The sequence below is a fragment of the Rutidosis leptorrhynchoides genome, chromosome 6, assembly GCF_046630445.1.
Source record: "Rutidosis leptorrhynchoides isolate AG116_Rl617_1_P2 chromosome 6, CSIRO_AGI_Rlap_v1, whole genome shotgun sequence".
Lineage (NCBI taxonomy): Eukaryota > Viridiplantae > Streptophyta > Magnoliopsida > Asterales > Asteraceae > Rutidosis > Rutidosis leptorrhynchoides.
Window position 1 is genome coordinate 198197756 of NC_092338.1, and position 19759 is coordinate 198217514.

Sequence of the window (19759 nt, forward strand, 5' to 3'; positions counted from 1 at the left end):
TTCGAACTGTAACAAGGTTTTAATACTTTGTTTAATGATTACACCATGTTATCGACTGCGTGTAATCCAAGGTTTTAATACTTTGTTAACAATTACACCAATTATCTTTGTATGTAATCCACCCCTGTTTTAATGAGATATGAATATTAATTTACCCACTTGATCAGAATGAATAATCAATTACCCAACCCGAATAATTAATTAAATGATCGTAAAAGATGTCTTATAAACGTCACTAAATAGAACATACATAATCATTTTAATAATTATTAGATTAACTAATTTGAAGATAGGTTCGACATATTCTAATGAGTTGTCATTCGATTAGACAATACCCCCTATCTATTAATAGTCAATAGTCCAATGTCCACAAGTGTCGGTCTTTTGTTCAACCCTTAATTATGGTACAAAATCTAATAACCCAATCTTAATTTTTAGTCCAACATCAAGATTACTTCGGCTTAAATAAGCATAATAATAACTTAGTTACAAGACATTAATTTAAAAAGGAAGAACATGGCTTACAGTGATTATTTATCGCGTAGCGTTACACGGGCAGAGTTCTGACTTAAAACCCGTAAAACATTCTTACAATAACCTTATTGTTATTAACTTAAATTAAAATTAAAATTATAATTATAATTATATATATTACATGTAAAGAGAAAGAAAGAAGAAAAGGTGTAAATAACTCGGCTGAATTCGATGCAATTTATAGGACTTGGTCTGCTACAGGGTGCCATGCGATCGCATGGCTAGCTGGATCAGGATATTTTCTTTTACAAAATGTGGGCTGCTCGATTAAATTAATATATAGTATAATATATATAATTATATATATTATATTATATTCTTGTGCATAGTTGACTTGTAATTTTAGCTCCGTTGAGTCGCGCGTTGATAGTTGGTTCATGTCCCAGTTCTGGATTTTCGAACGTCCTTGCGTACTATTTAATATCTTGTACTTTTTGTTTCACGGCTTGTACTCTGGTCATTTTTAGACGTTTCTCATCAGTAATTTGAACCACTTGGATTGTACTTTGTATTTTTAGCTTTTTGGTCGTTTGCGTCTTCAAATCGTCAAATCTGTCTTTTGTCTTCGCACTTATTTATTTAAACGAATATTACATAAAAATAGAATAATTGCAACTAAAAACTTTACATATTGGAAGGATATTGCGCCTAAATATATGTTCATTTGGAGCACTATCAATTGGTCCGACACTTTCTCAGGATTTACCCGCCAAGACTCACATTCCCTCGAGAAGACCAAGATTACAACCATCAGCGAGGAATGTTTGCTTTTGAAAAGCATCACTACGGTCGAGCCAACGACCTTAAATAAAAGCCGTGATGACCCGTCCAAATCCATTTGGACGAATACATCATTCATCAATTTCATAGTGAGGTACTGACCTCTATATGATACGTTTTGTAAACATTGCATTCTTTTGAAAAGGCACACCATAAATGAATATATAAATCCAAGGTTTTCGACGTCTGATGATTTCTACGTATAGAGAATCACCGTATATAATAGTTTTTAACAATACATCCGTTGACAATACAGTCAAATAAGATACATGTTGATGATTTTGTGAATGCAAAGTTTTCTCGAATAAAGCATGTATGACTCCATGCACATAGCTTGTATAACGTATAAGCAAACAGCGAAAGACTTCTAGGAACCTGAGAATAAACATGCTTAAAAGTGTCAACACAAAGGTTGGTGAGTTCATAGTTTTAATGTTGTTCATAATCTGTATATAAAGGTGGATCACAAGATTTCAGTTGTTTCATCCAGAAACGTTTATCAAAATATTCTACGAAATTGAGCACCCTGGTAACTAAACTTTAACGTTATAATAAGTACCCCTGTTTTAACATACATGCAACCAACATGTACAATACACGCAATCCAACGTGTACTAAACTCAAATAGCATACGTCTGTTTTATAGTTCAGGCTAGGATTTCTATACCTAGAACAGACCGGGATGTCAAGCCCTATGGATCCATATACAACTATTCGCATCCACCAGTTCTTATAACCGGCAGTTACTAGTTACCAAAGCTAAGGGATTTTCAGTTCAAACTCAGTGTAGAATTTAGTATGTACTTGTATCCATTGCGTTTAAAATAAAGTGAATGTATTCTCAGCCCAAAAATATAGATTGCAAAAGCATTTAAAAAGGGATCTATAAACTCACGTATCAATATTGCGGTTCAATATTGTAGGAAAAGTGTGCAGACGCAACGGAAATGATAAATGCAAGGTTGGCCTTTGATTCACGATCATAACCCGCAAGCAATACCCACAACCTCCTTAGCTATAACCCATAATTTCCTTAGCTCTATCCCGCTCGAAAAACTCGGTTTGAAATCATTCGCTCATGACCTCGTCGTAATATTTTATGTAAATAATACTAATACTAATACTACTAGTAATAAGATTAATAATAATAATAATATTAATAATAATAATAATAATAATATAAATATAGATATAGTTGTCGAGAGAGATAGAATGGATAAGTGTGTGTGTTATCGATCGATCGACGTTCATATATATAGTTAGAAAATAATATTATAATAATAAAAAGAATCAAACGTTTTTAATTATAATAATATAATAATATAATAAAGTATTAAAATAATAAAATAATAATAAAATTGAATCGAATAAGATATTAAAAGTCGTATTTTTAAAATACTTCAGAGGTATTTTATGTAACTTATAATTAATAATTTCAATCATGTCGTTTTCATGTGAATAGTAAATGAATTAATTTCGTTTCATTTACTATCCAATGAATAGTAAATGAATTAATTTAAATTCAACTATTTAAGCTACACGTTGTTGTACGTTGTGCTTTACAAATTGTACATTTTTAATTTAACTTCGTTTCTTAAAAAAATACAAAAATTATATCATAAAAATAAAACTATTATATACGTAAAATTTTTAATTTGAAATTGCATCATTCAATAATAAATTTTTATCATTTCGTATATAAATGTTATAAGATTTAGTTTTATAGAACTAATATATTCAAAATCATTTTATTAAGAGGTTATAATAATAGAAAATCATTATATCATAAAACATCTTCATTTAAGAAAGTAAAATCATATATAAATCATGACGGGTTCGAGTTTTAAATTATAGGTTGTTCGTGAATCGTAGGGTAAAGTCCAATGGTTAATTAAATGTATGAAAAACATTTTAATGCAACACATCAATTTGCTTATCTTGCCGGAGTTATCAGAGTTTAATTTGACTGAAATTTCTGGGTCGTGACAGTACCTACCCGTTAAAAGAAATTTCGTCCCGAAATTTGAGTGGGGTTGTCATGGTTAACAATAAGAAAGTTTTCATTACGAATACGACCTGAAGATTTGAGTTTTATCATCAGTGAGTAGTATGGATAAAACAATTCGTTTATGTGAAGAGTACGAGTGAAGCTATCATAAAAGAGTGAAATGAGTAAATGTAGATTCGTCATAACCGGTGACGTAATCACGGTTGATTTCTGAAATTCAAGGAAATTAAAGAAAATCATCGAAATCTAAATAAGATTTGATTCTTCGGTGATTAAGGAAATTATGATTTTCTTTGATTAAATGCGTAATCTGCCTCGATTGCTATGTCCATTATTTCGCTATAAATCAACCTCTTCAGTTCCATTATTTTCACCACTCCTACAACTTCTTCCTCATTTCATATTTTCAAAAGATTGTGAAAATGCTTCATCCATTTCTAATCCTTGATCTCATTCTGACTATCACCACAATCATCCTTCTATTCCAACTCCCACCGGAGGAATCTGTTTACTTCTACTTCGCTCTTGGGGTAGTGGTTTTCATAATCCTTCCTTGCATTTGTTTTTCCATAATTATTGACATCTAAAGGTAATGATCTCTTCTATTTGATGTGATTTATACTCCTCTTTATATTTCGAAGCTTTGTGTTATTGTTTTCACTTCTCTACTTTGTGTGAAGCAAGTAATGGTCCAGAATTCGTAGGTATGAAGTTTCGGATGAACATAACTATTGTTCTAAGAAAGAAATGGTAATAGCACGATCTGACTTGTTAAATTACTAGAAAATCACGGAAAAGATCGAATCATCAAGAAAAATATTTTCTTGATATGTTTAGAGATTAAATAGAATGAAAGAGTTATGTAACATGGCACATGATAAGGGTATGATCTGTGAACCTTTATCACGTTCCATTAGAAACTCAGCATGATTTACTGTAATATAACCACGTTGGTCGGGCGTCATTATATTATATTAACTCATGCTTCAATTCCCAACACTTCTCCAGAAACATTCATAATCTAAACTCGAAGGTTTCAGAAGTTTAGAAACTAAAACAGTTTCCTTTATGATGTAACACAGATAGCGCAAAGAGATAAATAATCTAGGGCAATGATAGCTATGAAGATATCTTAAGAATATCTCGAGGATATTTATACTGAAAGATATTATGGTATTTTATAATTTTAAAATATCTAGAATCAAAAGATGATGCAGAAAATTTGTCTGTGAAGGTTTAGAATAAGGAGCAAGGTGTTCGCTAAAGACTTCAGCAGACACTGAATCATTTGGATTCTTTGAAGGCAGGTTTAGTCTTTGTGATTTGTCCACAGCCTCCTTCATGGTTTGCTCAACCGTTATTCAGTACCAAATTTTCTCATTTTTCCGAGCTTTTTCAACACGCTATTCTTTATTATCAAACTTTCGACTGTTAAGGTCGTTTACAGTTTTTGCTGCTTCATCAGCTTTTTCAAAATTCCGAGGAATGATTCATAAATTGAAATGCTTTTCAGAAATTCACAATTGAAGTACGTAAGCCTAGGAGATAGAAGTTATATGTATATATATAACTGTTGATGCTGCGAAATTCAAATATGATGATTGATGCTTCTCGGTGTTTGGTATGGAATTTATCATTAGAAGATGTAGACGAGTACATGATAGGGTTTCAATGAATAAATATATTGATTTTTCGGAGAGACTTAGGTCACAGATTAAAGAAGTTGCTGGTACGATTACTGTTAATATGGTGGAATATAAAAGGTTCTCCAGTAACAAGAACGTATATATCAAGGTTATAATAAGGCTGATCTGAAAAGCCGAAGTTGACTTGTTGGAAGGGTGATAAAACTGGGTACCTTAAAAACGAATTGCAAGGTTATTTTTGGTAATAACAATGCTAAAGGATCTAACACAGATACATGTTAAACTTTTACTTAGGTTTCGAGAGTTTTCAGGTGCATAACTATATGCACAAATATTTCTTTTCATAGATAACGTATGGTTGGATCATCCTCTTGATTGTTTCTTATTTGAGGTGATTTCAAGAATCATGAAGGGTTTGAATGCAGATTGTAATCGTCAATATACATATGATGTCTTATAATCTTGAATGATACGAATATTTTTCCGAGTTTTATGAATATAAGTGATGTTCTAGTATAGTTTGAAGTCAAAGTATAGCTTTGAAAGATGTAGGGATCTAAGAGTGATGTCACCCGTTAAATCTTGACCTGAATTCTGTTTTATCAAAATCAGAATATGTAATTGAATTTGTATGAAATGATTGTGTATCAATGTGAAGGTAGTGAGTATAGTTAATGATTTTTGAATCAAAATTGAAGAATGTACAGTGTAACATATTAATTGTGAAGTTATATATTTCCCGGGTAATACCCACCCTTTAAAAATTTCACAAGTAATATTTTGTACAGATGAATTTTACTATAGTCTTTATGAAAATATATATATGTATATTTTCTTCGGATGTAATACGGATTTAATGAGTTAATATACTATTAAACTCATTTGATTTTTTTGGCTGGAACTAGAAATGAATAATCTCTAAAAGATTAGAGATTACATAATTTTCGCGAAGTATTTTACTATTGTAGTCAATACTTCATTATTTATTTTTACTGATATTCCTTGGTGAAGGATGTTGATGTTCGTGAAATTCTTGTCAACTTCCCAAGGTACGAATGATGTTTATAATTATCTTTATGTAAAGACATATAAAACTTATATATTACAACTTGTCGAAATATAATCGAACAATTTATTTATTTATTTATTTTTTTTAAATTTGTAACTACCATTAGTATATAATATGATGAGGGTTTTAAAATTTATTATTATTGAATATCTTAATAATATATTAAAAAAATCATAATTACTCTTAGCTTCATATTTTATTCCCATGCTCATTTTAAAAGTGATTGTTTAAGGACTACACATTCATTAAAATTTAATTTAATTGATCGATCAAGAATGAATTAAATGACGTTGGTGTGAAACTTGGATAAAGAAACTAAACTAAATATATAATGCATGTTTTACAAGAAATAGAGATTAAAAAAAAAAGAGTATATATTAATGAAGTTTGAAAAGTAGTAAAGGCAGTCCCACATCGCCATTTACTTATTTGTCCTACTAGTTCATGTTTATATAAACTTGGAAGTATTCACCCTAACAAGTCATATCGATATTGGTCCATTTATAAAAGTGGGATAAAGTGCTTTTGTCATATTGCTATACTACTGTTACTATTATTATCCTAAAATAAAAAGATGAAACTAATTTCGTCTTTATTTGCAAAACGTTCTGACATAAACCTAAATTTTATATATTCACCGATATGAATCAACTTAAATTACACAAACTAACTTTTGTTTATTTTGATACTTAGTTTTCTTTTCTTTTTCTTTGCCTTATATTATTTTATTTATATATATAATATAACTATATAAGTGACAAATTAGAATGAACTACTTTTTATGTAGTAACAGTTAGGTAACTAGAGTAAACCGATCATTCCATTAAAGAAAGTATGTGATCATAAGCTTTCTATTTTAATACGTCTTCAATTTAAACTGATGCGTACAATCAGTATGAAAAAGATTTAAAGGGGTAAAAGAGGAATAGTAAAAATAAAATAAATTGTGGTATAAAATAGAGAAAATCTAGGTACATTAACCTTGCTAGGTGGGAATTTAAAGTAAATGAACTCAAAAGATGATGACTAATTGGTTGGTCCATTCCGGTTACACTGCTTTCGGAGCTCAGGTAGAAATCCATATCGGAATAGCTGTCGGAATCTGAAGAATTTGAACTAGTTGCGAGTTCTATCTTGTACGCTCAGATAAACGATTTTTTGATATGAAATAGATTATAGGACTTAGATTGGTATTCTTCAATACACAATTTACATATGTATATGTAATACCAAAATCCCATAAATTACGGAGGAATCTTCGGAAGATGTCAGGCAAAGTTTACAGTAACAGATATGCTAAGATATGAATTCGTCTGTATACTATCTATGCAATAAAAGCAGGAAAATATGTCTAGACTTAAGAATGATAAGCAAGTAATTCCCGACAAGAAATGATAAGCAAAAATCGGTAAAAACAAATATGGTCATAGTCCAGACTCACTAATGCATCCTAACAATTACCAGTTAAACACACTAATGAAAATTCTGGTTCCCTATGACCTCAAGCTCTGATACCAACTGTGATGACCCGTCCAAATCCATTTGGACGAATACATCATTCATCGATTTCATAGTGAGGTACTGACCTCTATATGATACGTTTTGTAAACATTGCATTCTTTTGAAAAGGCACACCATAAATGAATATATAAATCCAAGGTTTTCGACGTCTGATGATTTCTACGTATAGACAATCACCGTATATAATAGTTTTTAACAATATATCCGTTTACAATACAGTCAAATAAGATACATGGTGATGATTTTGTGAATGCAAAGTTTTCTCGAATAAACATGTATGACTCCATGCACATAGCTTGTATAACGTATAAGCAAACAGCGGAAGACTTCTAGGAACATGAGAATAAACATGCTTAAAAGTGTCAACACAAAGGTTGGTGAGTTAATAGTTTTAATGTTGTGCATAATCTGTATATAAAGGTGGATCACAAGATTTCAGTTGTTTCATCCAGAAACATTTATCAAAATATTCTACGAAATTGAGCACCCTGGTAACTAAACTTTAACGTTATAATAAGTACCCCTGTTTTAACATACATGCAACCAACATGTACAATACACGCAATCCAACGTGTACTAAACTTAAATAGCATACGTCTGTTTTATAGTTCATGCTAGGGTTTCTATACCTGGAACAGACGGGGATGTCAAGCCCTATGGATCCATATACAACTATTCGCGCCCACCAGTTCTTATAACCGACAGCTACTAGTTACCAAAGCTAAGGGATTTTCGGTTCAAACTCAGTGTAGAATTTAGTATGTACTTGTATCCATTGCGTTTAAAATAAAGTGCATGTATTCTCAGCCCAAAAATATAGATTGCAAAAGCATTTAAAAAGGGATCTATAAACTCACATATCAATATTGTGGTTCCATATTGTAGGAAAAGTATGCAGACGCAACGGAAATGATAAATGCAAGGTTGGCCTTTGATTCACGATCATAACCCGCAAGCAATACCCATAACCTCCTTAGCTATATCCCATAATTTCCTTAGCTCTATCCCGCTCGAAAAACTCGTTTTGAAATAATTCGCTCATGACCTCGTCGTAATATTTTATGTAAATAATACTGATACTAATATTACTAGTAATAAGATTAATAATAATACTCTTAATAATAATAATAATATAAATATAGATATAGTTGTCGAGAGAGATATAATGGATAAGTGTGTGTGTTATCGATCGATCGACGTTCATATATATAGTTAGAAAATAATATTATAATAATAAAAAGAATCAAACGTGTTTAATTATAATAATATAATAATATAATAAAGTATTAAAATAATAATATAATAATAAAATTGAATCGAATAAGATTTTAAAAGTCGTATTTTTAAAATACTTCAGGGGTATTTTATGTAACATGTCGTTTTCATGTGATTAGTAAATGAATTAATTTTGTTTCATTTATTATTCAATGAATAGTAAATGAATTAATTTAAATTCAACTATTTAAGCTACACGTTGTTGTACGTTGTGCTTTACAAATTGTACATTTTTAATTTAACTTCGTTTCTAAAAAAAATACAAAAATTATATCATAAAAATAAAACGATTATATACGTAAAATTTTTAATTTGAAATTGCATCATTCAATAATAAATTTTTTTCATTTCGTATATAAATATTATAAGATTTAGTTTTCTAGAACTAATATATTCAAAATCATTTTATTAAGAGGTTATAATAATAGAAAATCATTATATCATAAAACGTCTTCATTTAAGAAAGTAAAATCATATATAAATCATGACGGGTTCGAGTTTTAAATTATAGGTTGTTCGTGAATCGTAGGGTAAAGTCCAATGGTTAATTAAATGTATGAAAACATTTTAATGCAACACATCAATTTTCTTATCTTGCCGGAGTTATCAGAGTTTAATTTGACCGCAATTTCCGGGTCGTGACAAAAGCGCTTCCCGGGAGGCAACCCGTGCAATAAAGTAGAGTAGAAGAATAAAGGATGACAAATGAGCCGATCAATAAAAGACGCAAGGATTGAAATCCAGTCACATCGGATAGGGGTATTTCTTTCTTCCCGCTACTAGCTTAAAATTTAAACTATGCCACATACTAGCTTATAACTAAGTGTGGGATTACAACCCAATTAAAACACTAGACAAATACTCACAAATCTTCAACTAAAACTCCTAAGTGTAGGATACACTAGGAACATTGAGGACAATGTTCGTCAAAGTGTGGGATGTTGGTATAATCTTCTTATGCTGTATTAAAATAACCCATTACGAAGATTCCAAGTTCTTAAGCCAAATTTCAAAATTTTTAACAAAAGAAAGCCTTTTCGAAAAAGTATTTTTGAAAACCTGAAATATTTGTAAATAAAAGTAAGGCTTAAGTAGAGTGGAAATCTTGTTAGGATGAACCAAATCTCTAATAGAGCATTGCATGACTAAGCCATTATCGACCTAAATTGATTATGGTGAGGCACCCCAAATAAGATCAGCATTCATCTTTAATGCTTCACTGTTTTTCGTTGAGAGTGCCGATATCTGTGCTCAGAATCAGAACTTGATTTAGATCTACATTTCCAAAGCAGCGAAATGTGATTCGGTTATAATCAGAAGAGCTAGCCATTTGTCAAAATTAAGCCTTCCGCACTTCCACCACTTCTACTTCACCACCACATCCACATCATCCTTACTATTCCTCAAAAAATCCCGAAAATGAGATTCATTCCGAAAACTCGATGTTATAAACCTCTCAAGTATCATGGCAAAAGTCTTGAAAAAGTTTACCAGCAAAAAGTTTCTCGAGATGAAATTTCAAAAAAAAAAATAAAAATTTCCTAAGTTCTGAGAAAAGGAGCAGAGCATATTAAGAGAAACACCGAAGAAGAACTTGACCGAAAATGATTATCAAATGAAGAAAAGTTCAAAAGTGCTTCTCAAACACTTCAGCACTCCTATCTATCCGAATAAAAGTCTGCATAAAGACTACATTACCCTTTTTCTCACCCCTTAAAAACAACTTCACTACCACTCTAAAATTCCTTTTCCAATCATTGACAAATGACCTAGAAGCTAAGATTACTACCGTTCTCACATTAGCAGTAAGGATTTGAGTCTTTATCAAGCCTATGACGATGAGTGCAGCATGACCGGCTATGAGTGAATTCATTTCTTAGATCTATAAGGAACCCTAAACACTTGTGTGATTTGAGTGACCCGTGAAAGCTAGCCTATGTCATGTAACCTCCTCACATGCTTGCAGAGATAGTTTTAATCATAACATAGATGAGTCACCTTATTTTTCCGCTCTTATAATAAAAAGCAAACCACTTAGGCTATTAGAAAAGAAACTCCGAAAAGATTTCTTAAGGAAAAATGAGAGTTTGCTTGAGGACAAGCAAAGTCTAAGTGTGGGATATTTGATATCAGCTAAAAAGTCACATTTTCACCCTGGTATTAAGGCCCAAAAACAAGAAAGATTCGAACTTTGTTGGAAAAATACCCACTTCGTCAGTTAGAATTGAAGAACAAGTAATTACGAAGACGGTGCAAAAAGAATCAAGAGAATCGGAGCTAAAACGAAGATTCTAGAGCGAAAACGGTGAAAGACAAGAAATCAAGTTACGATCCAGGAAATCCAGCTGACCAGGCAAGCCAAACGGCCTTCCAAACGGCCTGCCAAACGGCTTTCCTGGCTCACAAACGGCCTGCCAAATAGCCAGGGCAAACGGCTCTTGCAAACGGCTTGGTTTGGCAAACGGCCCCTGCAAACGTCCTGCCAAACGGCCCGTAAGCCATTTTCAGGGAAAAATTAGGCTTATTTAAAGGATCTTTGTCATTCATTCCAACACATACTTCAATTCAATTCTTTCTCTCTCTTGTACAATATTAGTCATACTTTCAAGGTCTTCGACTCGGTGCTGGAAACCTAGTACCTGGAGAAGAATGCCAAAGATTGCATTAGGAGCGGTCTGGAGTCTTGAAGTTGTCACTTTTGTATTCAGAACTCATTTAATCTATTGGTACTTCTATCCTTTATCTTTATATAATGTCTTCTATCATTATGTTCTGTGATATTGTTTCTATGATTAGCGAGTAGTTATCTTTAGTGTATGCTATGATGTAAGTAGTTATAATGCCGAAATAATGTTATGGTTTGTGTATGCTGTTGAAATGCTTTTCGATTATGCTTTAAACTCAATCAATTTTCCAACTAATATAACGTAGTTATTGGCTCTGTTATTGGGAAGTCGCGAACCCCGATTCAGAGTACACTATCTGTGTCACCCCTTGGTAAGAGAAGTCTATCGGATACAACGTAAGATCAACTGAGGCACACCAGTTGTAGTAAGTCTATCGAGCTTTAGATTCTGACTGAGGACTCTTTCGTATTGAAACATCTGACTAGACCCTTAGTACATTGTCAGTCCCAGACCATGCTAGTGTAGTCACCAAGCATATAAACTTCGTATGTGCATGTTGAAGCACAGCGGTTGTTGTAAGCTGTACCTCTACTAAGTAAGGCCATGAAACCCTGTCAGTATTGATTAGTACACTGCACCATAACACGGTCTCAAGAATTGCACTCCACTTGAGGGATTCTTAGTTAATTAAGGAACTTTTTGTTTAGACACATAAAGGATTGGACCGTTAGGATAATCGAACGTGTTCATGGAAGTCAGCTTGACTTGGCCATGGTGTTCTTTATGGTTGAACTCTTTTTAAGGGCCTAACTATCTTTTAAAACCAATCATTAATGAAAGCATTGAAACACATCACATCTCTCGGATATGGTAAACCATGTATTATATTATGCTTAAGAAAATTTAGACCTTTGTGGAATGTTAATACGTCACCCAACCGAGTCGCTCAATTAGATGAGCTGTGTGAATGTGTATGCCTGTAGTCAGACTGCACGGGCGTCAGGGTAAGGGACGTTGCTGTCTATTCAGAATTTTCAAGCCTATCGCAGTACCAGTGACATGTCTTATGACAGGAGTTTTTAGGACCAGTGTAATGAATACAAGGCCTCTGCCTATTCATGAGCCAGCATTCCATAATCTCGGCAGAATAACTGATGAAATCATAGTATGCACTTATTTTAATCTTATCTGAATTACGAATTTTATCGCATTTACTTTATCTGTCTTATAAATTAGAAAATCCCAAAAATTAAGTAACCACTACTCCTTCATAACTATCTTAGGTTTAAATATAGGTTCGATTCTACGTATATCTCAAAAATACGACTCTAGGTCATACTTCCCTTACTCATACTAAGGAGTAGTACGATTTAGGCCCCACTAAATATAAATTTAAAACATTACCCCCGTCTTAGGGGTTGATTCTGACGTTTTGTTACCTAACGACACCGCACAAATAAAACCGTCTGTTTTGGCCGTATCATGGTCAAACTAACCAACATGTCCCGCTCACCTGATCAAATTTCTTCCGATGATGAGGAAGAGGTACAACTATAAACTGATATAAATCATGAATATTATAACTCTGTAAATAACAATTATGAACTTATATTTGATGTACTGCATGCTCCCTCTGAAACTCCTAGTGTTCAAAACCTTGACCCACCAATGCAATCTAATGTGCCCATTAGTAATGAACCCGCATATAGCAACCAAAATAGAGTGTTTCCTGAGCTGCCTGATATGTATATTTGTAAGATCTAGTTTTTCTCTGATATGTTGGACGCCGTCCAAAAGGGTTGGAGGCCGTCCCGTTTTGAAGGGCTGGATGCAGTCTAGAAATCTGGACGCCGTCCAGATGGCCTGACGAGCCAGCTTTGGTATTTTGATATTTAAAAAGGGGTAGTGTGGTAATTTCACTTTGTGGACGACTTTAAAACCCTAGATCAGTTTTGGTGAGCCTCATTACTCCATTTTCATCTACTTTATCTCACTCCACTAAATTCTAGAGAGAGAGGAAGTTCTAAAGTGAGACAGCTCCATTAAAGGAAGAAAGAGGTTGAATCGGGTCTTAGTGCGAGTTCTAAAGTTGTTCATCTTGTCGCTAGCTACGTGGTGATTGTGTTGGTAAGTTATAAAACCTAATTTATTTACTTAAATAGTGTTAAGGGTTAGGGTTTGGGTTAGTGTTGCACTTAAAACCCATTTGTTAGTGATTTGGGGTTTTTGGGTAAGTTTGGGTCATGAAGACCCAAAAGATGACTAACCTAGGGTTTTAAAAAGTTAAAGTGTGTAAATGGGTCTTAAAGGCTTAGTAAATCACTAGCACATTTGTAGTTAATGTTAGTGGGTGTCATTTGGGTTGTGGGTGACCCAAATGGGAGTGTTGACCTCGAAATGGGTCAAATAGGTCTCGGGTGACCTAGGTTGTTAAATGTGTATCAGAACACACTAAACTTGTGATTTTAAAGCGTTTAAGACAATATTTGGCTAGTGTTAGAGTTTTGTTGGTGTTGACCCAAATATTAGGGTTAAGGGTGCAAATGGGCCGGAATTGCATCTTGGGTCAAAATGGCACTAGAATGGGGAGTAAGTTGGTTGACCAACTTGATTTGTGATTGATTATGTGCTAAATGTGATAGGTACATTACATTGAAGTTGCAAGCTCGGTTATCTTTCTCAAAAGACTCTAAGGTGAGTGGAATAATTATATGCGTAGGTATATAATGTATCTATTTGTTGTAGCATGAGATGTGAAGTGTCGAGGTGCTAAGACACCACGTTTCACATGACGAGTGAAGTGTCGAGGTGTTAAGACGCCACTCAGAGTGAAGCATCAAGGTGTTAAGATTCCACTCTAAGTAATTGACGGGTGAAGCATCGAGGTGTTAGGATGCCACTCGGGGTGAAGCATCGAGGTGTTAAGATGCCACCTAGGAGTGAAGTGTCGAGGTGTTAAGACGCCGCTCCGTAAAATAAAGAGTGAAGCATCGAGGTGTTAAGATGCCACTCGGGGTGAAGTACTTAGGTGTTAAGGTGCCACCCTAGGGTTTAGTGATACGAGGTGTCAAGTACACTAACGGATGTTATGAACACCGATGGCATTTTCGCGAGCGCCATTCCCTTGTACGATTGGTTAACCATGGTTATTGTGTTGAGTTGTAAGCTATTATATGGTTTGAGTTATATACACATATATGCATTTGTCATGCTAGCTTGTGATATAGGAGGTTAATAGCTTTGTACTTGAGATGTTAAGCCCCTTTTGTGTTGCTAGCATGTATGCGGTAATCGTGTAAGTGTGCAAGTAGGTATTTTATATATGTACGTGTATAACTATTTCATTCACTAAGCGTTAGCTTACCCTCTTGTTGTTTACCTTTTTAGGCTTCTGCATGAATAAAGGCAAAGGTATTCGGTTGGATTAGTGGCCTCCCGCTTATTTTGATGGGGGATGCTCTAGTGTCGTTTGGAAATTTAACTTTTATTGGTCGAAACTTGTATTTTTGATCGAAATGTGTAAGGCGGGTCGATGTGGGCCCGATGTTGTAAAACTTGTTTTGATGATGGAAACCTCTTATTTTATTATATTGTGATATGTTGTAAAAAGGTTTTCGTTTAAAAGTGTCGGGAAGCGGGATTTCCGCTCACGTGAGTTGGACCCCGGGGACAGCAGCTTCCAGGCAATGTGGACGCCGTCCAGATATGCTGGACGCCGTCCCGGTGTTAAGTGCTGGATGCCGTCCTGAAATCTGGACGCCGTCCAGATGTGCAGGTCCTGAATTTTTTTTTTGGGCGTGTTTTTGGTTTAACGAAGTCGGGTTGTTACAAGTGGTATCAGAGCATGGTCTAAGGGATTTAGGCGACTTGAGATAGGTGCCTAGACTTAGACTTTATTGTGTGTGCGCTTTATGCAGGACTTGTAGGACTTTGGGTCGGAACGGGAATTGTTATTGCTAGGGTTTATGTGAATTAACCTTGCACTAATTGTTTTGTGTTGTTTTAGCAATCATCAAGTGAGATAGGCGTTGTACTAGCAAGTTAATGCGACGTGCTCGTGTAACAATGATTAGCTACCATTGTTACGGGTTCAAATCGTGTCAAACAAGCGATGTACGACGATTGTTGAGCAAGATGGGGTAGTGTGGTGTATATGTATATACATATGTGTTAAGTCCTTTAGTTTCGTTGCTTAATTTACTTCCTTTTATAGAATGAAGATGAGAAATGGACACGACACCAATGACGGAAGTACAAGTGAGGACGTTTAACTCACGTCCAAGGTTGAGGCCATCTTTAAAAGGCTAAAAAGGGATTTTCTTGATGATTTTCGAAAAGTTTTCCAAGAGTCGGTTGATGGGCAAGTAACCAAAATGATAAATGAGCGAATGAATGCTGCGATCGAGGAGGCATTAGAAGCTAGAAACTTTCATCCTCGTGGTGAAGGGGGTGATGGTAACGGTGGGAATGGAAGGCGGGACTTCCATTACAAAAATTTCAAGGATGCTCAACCCCCGATGTTTAATGGGGTACGAGATCCGTTGAAAAGCAGATGTTGGATTTCCGATATCGAGAGAGCTTTCCGTGCCGCGGAATGTCCTCCCGAGAAGAAGGCGAGGTATGGTTCTAGTATGTTGCAGGAAGAATCTAAGTTGTGGTGGGATGATAAAACCAACTTATATGGTGAGGAGCAATGTATGAGTTTGACGTGGGAAGAGTTTAAGAAGGAATTTTTCAAAGAATACCGAACTTCTTCAGATCTTGATAGAATTCGAGACGAGTTGAACAATTTGCAACAAGGTTCAATGGACTTGGTTACTCTCAAGTCTACCTTCTTGGCAAAAACTCGTTTTTGTCTGGAATATGTTGGTGACGATCACAAGCTAATGAAAGATTTCTACCGTACCATGAATGATGAGTTCAAGGGCAAGATTAGTCGATGAGCGGCTAAGTCTTTCGACGATTTATTTAAGTTAGCTCAGGGTTTTGAGCTGGAGGTTCCAAGAAAAAGCAAATTCTCATTTTCCAAAAGAAAGTTTGAAGGCTCTAGTCCTTCTAACTTTTCAAACAAGAAGAACAAGAAAAAGAAGGGTTCCGAGAGTGTCAATAGCGTGAAGTAGGGTGCTTCCGGTGTTTTTTATTATACATGCTACAATTGTGGGCAACCGGGTCATATGGCTCGTGAGTGTCCGAAATCATCTGCCGGAAACAAGCTCACTTGTTTTAATTGCAGTAAAGAAGGGCATAAGAAGCCGGAGTGTCCCGATTTGTGAAACGATAATGTTAAGCATCTAGAGAAGGCGGCGGGTACGGCTAGGGGTCGCAACTATTTGATGACGAATGATGAAGCCAAGCAATCCAACGAAGTTGTCTCAGGTACTTTCATGGTTAACTCTAATCCGACAAGGATTCTATTTGATAGCGGTGCAAATTTGTCGTTTGTGTCTCCAAAATTTGTGCCTAGACTTAATAGACTATTAGCTAAGTTAAGTCGTCCGGTAGAAGTCGAAATAGCGGACGGCAAGACGGTGCTAGTGGTTGATGTGTGTAAAAATTGTGATGTCGTTTTTGGTGCTGAAAACTTTAAGATTGATGTTATCCCGATGACTTTGGGTGATTTTAATATCGTGGTTGGTATGGATTGGCTCGATCATAATAGAGCCGATATTGCATGCCATGAAAAATATATTCGAGTGAAGACCCCTAGTGGGGGAGAGTTAATTATTCACGGTGATAAACGAAGAAGACATGTGCCGATATGCACTTTTGCACGGGAACATCGTTTCCTTGTTAGTGGTGGCATGGCTTTTCTTGCCTATGTTGTTGATACTCGTGATGAGCCACCACCCATTCCTGAAATTCTGGTGGTAAATGAGTTTGAAGACGTTTTTCCGGATGAGTTACCGGGTGTTCCGGCGGAAAGATAAGTTGAATTTCTCATTGAGTTGGTTCCAGGAGCTACTCCCATTGCTAAAACTCCTTATCGTTTAGCACCGACGGAAATGCAAGAATTGTTGAATCAAACCCAAGAGCTACTTGAAAAGGGTTTTATCCGACCGAGTGCTTCGCCATGGGGCGCTCCGGTTTTATTTGTGAATAAGAAGGATGGTAGTATGCGGATGTGCATCGATTACCGGGAGTTGGATAAAGTGACGATCAAGAATCGTTATCCATTGCCTCGGATTGACGATTTGTTTGACCAACTCCAAGGTGCTACATATTTCTCTAAGATTGACCTACGGTCCGGCTATCACCAAATGCGGGTCCGTGAGGAAGATATTGAGAAAACGGCTTTTCGAACGCGTTATGGGCATTTTGAGTTTGTAGTTATGACTTTTTGTCTTACGAATGCACTGGCGGCATTCATGGATCTTATGAACCGAGTGTGCCAACCTATGTTGGACAAGTCGGTAATTGTGTTCATTGACGACATACTTGTCTATTCGAAGAGTATGAAAGAGCATGAACTTCATTTGCGGTATGTGTTAAAGACGTTACGGAAGGAGAAGTTGTATGCTAAATTCTCCAAATGTGAATTTTGGCTAAAGGAAGTTCAATTCCTTGGCCATATTGTGAACGAAAATGGTATTCAAGTAGATCCGGGGAAGATAGAGACGGTGAAGAGTTGGAGACGACCGACTATGCCTACGAAAATCCGAAGTTTTCTCGAATTGGCCGGTTATTATCGTCGGTTTATCCAAGACTTTTCTAAGATCGCTTCTTCATTGACGAAATTGACAAGGAAGAACGCGAGGTTTATTTGGGAGAACGAGCAAGAAATTGCTTTCCAATTGCTAAAAGAGAAATTGTGTCAAGCTCCGGTGTTAGTGTTGCCGGAAGGTGCGGAAGACATGACGGTTTATTGTGATGCTTCGCTAAATGGGCTCGGGTGTGTTCTAATGCAAAGAGGTAAAGTCATCGCTTACGCCTCTCGATAATTAAAGGAACACGAGACGAGATATCCGACTCATGATCTTGAGTTGGCGGCGGTTGTGCATGCATTGAAGATTTGGCGCCATTACTTGTATGGTTTCAAGAGTACGATTTATTCGGATCATAAGAGCTTGAAACATCTCTTTAACCAGAGAGATTTGAATTATCATCAACGTAGGTGGATGGATGTGGTAAAAGATTATGATTGTGAAATACTTTATCATCCGGGCAAGGCGAATGTGGTCGCGGATGCGTTAAGTCGAAAGAGTCATCACCCTGCGTTACGATTGGGATTGTTACGTATGATTATTACTAACGATTTTCTTGAAAGACTTGGTGTGATTCAAATAGAGGCTTACGTTCACAAAAAGCATGCGGAATGAATAGTGGGGCAATCGGAGTTCATTACTATGGGCTCGCGTGGTTTGTTGTCTTTTCAAGGAAGGGTGTGGGTGCCTAAGATGGGTGATTATCGACAAGTGCTACTTGATGAAGCACATAAGTCAAAGTATTCCATTCATCCGGGCGCGGTGAAAATGTATCTGGATTTAAGAAAAGAGTATTGGTGGCCGGGCATGAAGCGTGATGTTGTAAAGTATGTTGAGCAATGCGTCACGTGCTTGCAAGTTAAAGCCGAGCACCAAAAGCCGTATGGTAAGTTGCAACCGTTAGAAATCCCGAAGTGGAAATGGGAGCACATTACAATGGATTTCATCACAAAGTTACCTAAAACGGCGAGAACCCAATTTGATTCGATTTGGGTGATAGTTGATCGATTGATGAAAAGTGCTTTGTTTCTTTTCATTCGGGAAGCGATAACGTCGAAGACCTTGGCTAAATTGTTTATCAAGGAAGTAGTCGCTCGACATGGGGTTCCTATATCTATTATTTCGGATCGAGATACCCGTTTTACATCTCGGTTTTGGGAAAAGTTTCATGACGATATGGGTACACAATTAAAATTGAGCACGGCGTATCATCCTCAAACGGACGGTCAAACTGAACGTACGAATCAAACATTAGATGATATGTTACGGGCGTGTATTATTGATTTCGGTGGTATTTGGGACGAGCACTTACCTTTGGTGGAATTCTCGTACAATAATAGTTATCATACTAGTATCGGGATAACACCGTATGAGATGCTTTATGGGCGAAGATGTCGAACTCCAATTTGTTGGGGTGAAGTGGGACAAAAGGAAATCGGGAGTACCGATTTGGTTTTAGAGACGAATAGCAAGATTGATGTGATTCGGGATCATTTGAAAAAGGCGCAAGATAGACAAAAGTCGTATGCCGATAAACGTAGGCGAATGATCGAATTCCAAGAGGGCGACATGGTGATGCTTAAGGTTTCGCCATGGAA